This window comes from Rousettus aegyptiacus, unplaced genomic scaffold (genome assembly GCF_014176215.1).
Source record: "Rousettus aegyptiacus isolate mRouAeg1 unplaced genomic scaffold, mRouAeg1.p scaffold_m13_p_10, whole genome shotgun sequence".
Lineage (NCBI taxonomy): Eukaryota > Metazoa > Chordata > Mammalia > Chiroptera > Pteropodidae > Rousettus > Rousettus aegyptiacus.
Window position 1 is genome coordinate 32,860,396 of NW_023416285.1, and position 6,719 is coordinate 32,867,114.

General features: G+C 32.0%; 1 pseudogene; it reads right to left on the reverse strand.

The window, feature by feature from the left end:
* Positions 1-727: 727 nt before the first annotated feature.
* LOC118609260 lies at positions 728-841 on the reverse strand (annotated as a pseudogene).
* Between the last annotated feature and the right edge of the window lie 5,878 nt (positions 842-6,719).

Below are 6,719 nucleotides of genomic sequence, written 5' to 3' on the forward strand. Positions count from 1 at the left end.
TTGTATTTCTACCATCTACAACTCGGTCTTAAGAACACAATACAGCTCTTTCGTGTTCAAAATTTCCAATCTGTAAAATGTAAGAAAAACGAAAGTATAGCACAAACAAGTCTCTTCTTTTCCATGCCCACAGGTAAAGAAAAATGCTTTCTGAATGCATTAGTACACATTAACTAAGCACATTCAGATGGAGACAGTATTAGAAGTAAGATACAAAAAGTTCAAAAAAATCTCTAAAGGTAAAAGGAACTGAAGTCAATGGTTCAGTTAGCACTGAATATAAACTTGCTTATCAACTTTGGAAAAAAGAACAAGCATTTAGCTTTTGAATCATTAAATTTCATTGTTTTTACGAGTTAAGTTGTCGTCTTGTCCAAATACAAATTTTGCTCTTAGTTTTCGTGAATTAATTCCCCAGAAATATTCTAGTTATGTGAAATTTAAAAAAAGAGAAGTACTTAGGTCTTGTGGCAGTATGATTGATTGTAGCCCATTACCTGATAAAATATAGCATACACTTTTATATAAGTCATTTCGGATAATATAAGTTTACCCTAGTTTGGAAGGCATATATTACTTCAATAACATGTGCAAAGGCAGTTAAATGAGGAACATAGCTATTCATGTATTTTGACAAAAAGATGGTCATTCTATGTGAGAAGTTCACCTTTATTTTCATTTTCAAATATACATACATATATATATATACACACACATATATATTTAATGCCTACAGCACCTGGTATTCCTAGGTGGTCTCCCATCTAAGTACTAACCAGGCTCTGCTTAGCTTCCAAGATCAGACGAGATCGGGCACATTCAGGGTGTCATGGCCATAGATTTATTTTCATTTTCAAAAGGTAACATTCAAAGTTGAATCAGTTTTGGAGATTAAAGGGTGAAAAATGTTGCAACTAGATTTTCCCTGGCATTAGACATAGGTAGAAGGTGTTTTAAATTTGAGCCTAATAGTGGTTTGGATGTTCATACCAATTTTACCTTCGTGTAATTTAATTGGTCTGAAATTATATACCTTTTCATATAATTATACTTTGTTATATGCCTGACAGTGTGCTAAACACTTTACAAACATTATTTCATTTTATTCTCATAGCAACCCAGTGGAATAGGTACTACTGTTATTTCCATTTTATCAATAAGAAAACTCAGGATTTGAGAAATTAAGCATCTTTCCCAATGTCACACAACTAGTAAGTGGAAAAGCCAGGATACAAATTTGGTAGTCAGATTCTATAACCCGTAATTGTACTTCAGAGCCTACTTTATAAACCAGTAATAACCAGATCAACTCTGGCTTCAAATTATATATGCTGCCTTTTTTTTTCATTTATATCCTTCCAGTTTTTGTGCTATTTATGTTCCAGATATGTAAATCTTTGTTAAAATGTATGACTAACAACTTCCCTATGTACTTTCCAAAACGTTAGTTTTGTTAACTTAGAACGATATGAGGAAAGATTATAAAGAATCTAACACTTGGAAGAAATGATTTTTCATGGAATAATTGACAAAACAAGGACTGGAAATTTGGTGGTATCTATTACCATATGACTCAGCAATTTTATTCACCAAGCACAAGTATAAAAATGGTCAATAACAGTTTTATTCATTATCTCAGTACTCTGGAAACAACCCAAATCTACATCAATATGATACTAGATAAACCAACTGCAGCATATTCACACAATGCAACATTATTTAGAAAACTGCTACAGGCAACAAAATGAATGACTCTCGCAGACACAGCATTGTGCAAGGGAAACCAGGCAAAATACCAGTACACATTGGATAAGTCGATTTATATAAAAATCAGAAGCAGGCAAAATAATTTATGGTATAAAGGTCAGGACAGTGTTATCTTCAGGGAAATACAGAGTAGGAGAGGCATTATGGAGCCTCCTATAGTGCTGGGAATGTTTCTAGAGTGCTGGATCTGGGATGTGGTTACATGAGTATATGCATAAATAAAAATTCATTTACCTGTAATGAAAGACACTTCCAGAAAAAAACAAAAATTGAAAGAATTAATCAATAGTAAGTGTGCATTAAAAGAAATAAAAAGGGAGTTTAAAAGAAATGATCTTGGAAGCAAGGAAATTCTGGAAGCAGTAAATAGAAACAGAAAAGGTCAAATATGGGCTAATATTAAGTGTATAAAACAATAATAGTAATGTCAAATGACATTTATAATATCTATAACTAAAATACTTGACAGAAATAGCACAGAAGGAGGGTAGGAGCAGTTAATGGAGTGAAAGTTTTCTAAAGTCCTTGCATCATCTGGTAATTCACAAAAGTATTAATTTATAGTAGACTCTAATAAGTTAAGGGGGTATGTCATAATCTCTAGAGAAGTGCCATCCAACAGAAATATAATGCTAGGCACAAATGAGAACCAGATAAATAGTTTTTAAATTTCTAGCAGTTATATTTTTAAAAAGGAAGAACAGGTGAAATTATTTTAATACTATATTTTCTAACATAATACTTCAAGATTTTATGAATCAATAAAAAGTTAATTAGGTTTTAAAAAATCATATTGTCTTCAAAATCTAGTGAGTAATTTACCCCGATAGCACATCTCAATTTCAACTAGCCACATTTCAAGTACTCACATGGGGTTACTAGCTAACATATCAGACAGCCTGGTTCCAGAGCAGTGGTTCTCAACAGAGAGATTCTGCCCCACAGGGGATATCTGACAATGTCTGAAGACATTTTTGGTTGTCACGACTGTGGGAGAGAGAAGGTACTATTGGTATCTAGTGGGAAGAAGCCACGGATGCTACTAAACATCTTATAATACACACAGAACAGCCTCATAAAGAATTATTTGATCCAAAATGTCAGTCATAACATGGCTGAAAAACTCTGCTCCAGACTAATTCATAAAATAATAGTTTAAAAGGGTATAACTAATAAGCTAATGATGAGGAGGAAAAGAATGAACAACAACAACAAAAATACTTGACTAATTCAAAGAGCAAAAGAATAGAAAGAAATAACAGGACTAGAGAAAAGATGGGACAAGTGAAAAGCAAATATTATATTAGTAAGATTACATTAAACATAAATGGATTAGTATTCTAATTAAAGACTAGATTATCAGATGGGGGCAAAATCCCTACCTATACATTGCAAAGGAAACATTTTAAAAATATGGTTGCAGAAAAGTTTAAGGTAAAATGGTTAAAAGTCTAAATCATGCAAACTCTAATCAAAATAAAACTGACATAGTTATACTAATAGCAAAATAGATTTTAATGCAAGTTGTATTACCAGAAGCAAAGAAAGATATTTCATAATGATACAGTGGTCTTCCATCAGAGTGATAGATGTGATTGATTGAAAACGTTGGATGACCACATTACTTCACTGATGTAAATCTTTCAATGTCTCGCCATTGCCCTTGGATAAAGCTCAAACTACAATTATGGCAAATAAGGTCTTCCATTATTCATCTGCTTTACCCTCATGTCATTTCTTTCCTCGAAATTCATATTTAGGAGTGTTGAAGAGCAGCAATTACTCAAAATTTTTATACTCTCTGTGCTTTTGCTCAATTAGTCCCCTCTGCCTAGAATGTTTTTCTTTATGGAAACCATCTGAAAAAGTTCTATTTATCTTGCAAAGCTGTATTTTGCTATATGCTACCTAAAGCTTTCCTGACTGACCTCTACATATAATCCTTCTCTTCTCTGTGTACCTCGGTAACTCATAAACACTTTTAAAATTTTTTTCTTGTACTATTCTGCCTTTTCCAGTAGCCAGAAGGAAGTTATTAGGGGCTCATTAACTTTTACTGGACTTAATTTGTATTGGTAAATGCAGTAGCCTTGGAGAGATAACTTCCTATATAATTATCTAAAATTTTGTATTTCACCAATTAATGTAGTTCTTTTAGATTCAGCTAACTTGTAAATTGTTTGTATGATTATTTTAATTAGTAGTTTTAAAACTAAAATTTCATAATTCTTTTTTCATTTTATTAATTTTATATTTATGAATGGAATCATGTGAGCAGTTAACACAGCTACTTCTGCCAGTACAATATCTGAGAAAAGGTATCTATTTACATTGCATTTCTGTTACAGATTGTTTGATTCTTTCTCATGGCATTGTTAGTTTTCTAGACTGACCCAGTCAAACTGTAACGAGTAAATAATTAACTTGAAAAACTTACATTTTTACATATTTATAAAACGTTTGAATCCATACTTTTCTGAGAATTTAGAGCAGAATCTTAGGAGTTATTTTATGTGGCACTATCAACCAGAGTAATGTTAGGAAAAGCTTCGGTGACAAGACTTTAATTTTGGATGTTATTCAAAACATATTCAGCTGATTCTACAATCCTTTTGCTAGACTCAGAAATTAAAACAGCCATAGCAACTGCTTAGATGAATTGATTTATAACCAGGCTAATGATGTTTTCATAATTTAAAAATAAAAGAATTTCAGATTTGTGTTGTAGTAGATTACTTAAGAATAAAAATTTTTGAGTCAGACTGACTGGATCTGAATTCAAGCTTTTCCACATCCTTTCTATATAATCTTAGGCAATTTCTTTAACTTCTGTAACCTACAGGTTTTTTTTTTATTAGTAAAATGCAGATAATAATAGGTTATTTTGAGGTTTAAGTGACTTAATATAGATATTTAGCATGGTTCCTGTTACATAGTAAATACTCAGTGGAAAGGAGCTGATATAAAAGATGGAGCTAAGTAAAATCATTAAATCATACAGTTAATAAAAATGGCTATTTTACATCATCTACCATATATCTAAGTACTACTAATAAATACTACCATTTAGTGAGCACTATGCTAAATATTTTGTATATATTATCTTATTTAAATTTTGCAATAACTTTGAGAGTTGACTATGATATCCTTATATTTTATGGGTAAGTTAACTGAGATTCAGAGAGCATATGCCAAAAGTTATATATTCAGTAAGAATATTTCATCATGATCATTTGAAACAGACATTTTAATGTCAGAATTTTGGGTGCAGCCTATCAAAACAAAATTTTAAACTTTCTATTTTCCCCTACAAATAAAAATAGCTTTATTGTGCTCCTTTCCAATTAAAAAGACACCACACATGTTCAGAACAATTCAGGCTTGCCCATAATTTCACAACTTATAGATACCACCGTTAATACAGTTGGTGAACATTAAGTATAGATACTACTTCTTGCCTATCAAATATCCATTCTCTTTTTATTTCTTAATAACAGACCCAAATTTTATTTTGGATCAAGCTAAAATATTCACCTCCTCAGACAAACAGTGGACCTGTGAACCAGTTCTGGTCAAGTAGCTGCAAGCAAAAATCGCCGGGTAGACACTATCAGCAAAGTGGCCGACTTGTCTGGCAATCGCCTTTCGTCTTTTTCCTTTTCTTTCCTTTTCCTGCATGGAGTGCAAACATGATAGAAGTACCTTTTGTATTCAAAGGAAAAAAATCTCACGCAGTCTGGCACAATGAAGCTTGAATCCATGATGGCATTATAGAACAAGTTTACTAGTTTTGGAGTGCTTACTTTGGGAATTCTTATAAGAAAAAGTTGATTAATCCATTTTAATCAATGTTTTTGTTACATGCAGCTCAATGCAACCTTAACTGGTACACTATCATGGAATTCTTTTTCCTATTTAATTACATTACAATTTAAAAGGTAATCTTATTATAACTTTATTAGGGTGCTTATTAAAGAAAGGCAGTTTTATTACATATTCATGTGCACGTTAGCAATGGGGATATGTTCTAAGAAATATGTTGTATGTTGGTGGGAATGTAAATTGGTGCAGCCACTATGGAAAATAGGATGAAGTTTCCTTAAAAAAATTAAGAATAAAGGGAAGACATGACCCAGTAATCTTTTTTCTGGGTATCTACTTGAAAAATTTGAAAATATTTATCCATAAAAATATATATACCCCTATGTTCATTGCAGCATTATTTACAATAGCTAAGACATAGAAACAATCTAAGTATATATTTTGGTGAATGTTTGGGTAAAGAAGATATGGTAGATATATACAATGGAATACTAGCCAGCCATAAAAAGGATAACATGGATGAATTTGAGAGTATCATGCTAAGTGAAATAAGTTAGATGGAAAAGTATAAGAACCATAGGATTTCACTCACATTTGGGATATAAAACAAAAAGCAACAAATGAACAAACAAACCCATAGACACAGGCAATGGAATGGTTGTTACCAGAGGGGCAGGGGGTTGAGAGAAGACCAAGAGGGTCAATGGGGTCAAATTTAGTGACTAGACTTTGGGTGGTGAGCACAAATGGAGTATACAAATGTTGTATTATAAAGTTGTACTCTTGAAACATATATATTGTTATTAACCAATGTTACCCCCATCAATTTAATTAAAAAGAAATATGTTATTAGGAGATTTTGTTGTGCAGACATCACAGAGTGACACAAACCTAGATGGTATAGCCTACTATTTGTAATTATAAATGCTGTACTTTTATATGACTGACAGCTCAGTAAGTTTGTTTACACCCGGATCACCACAAACATGCGAGTAATGTGTTGTGCTATTACATTATGATGGCTGTGATGTCAATAGGCAATGTAAATTTTTAGCTTCATTATAATCTTATGGGGTCACAGTCTATATGTCATCTGTCATTGACCAAAATGTCATTATGCAGCACATGAC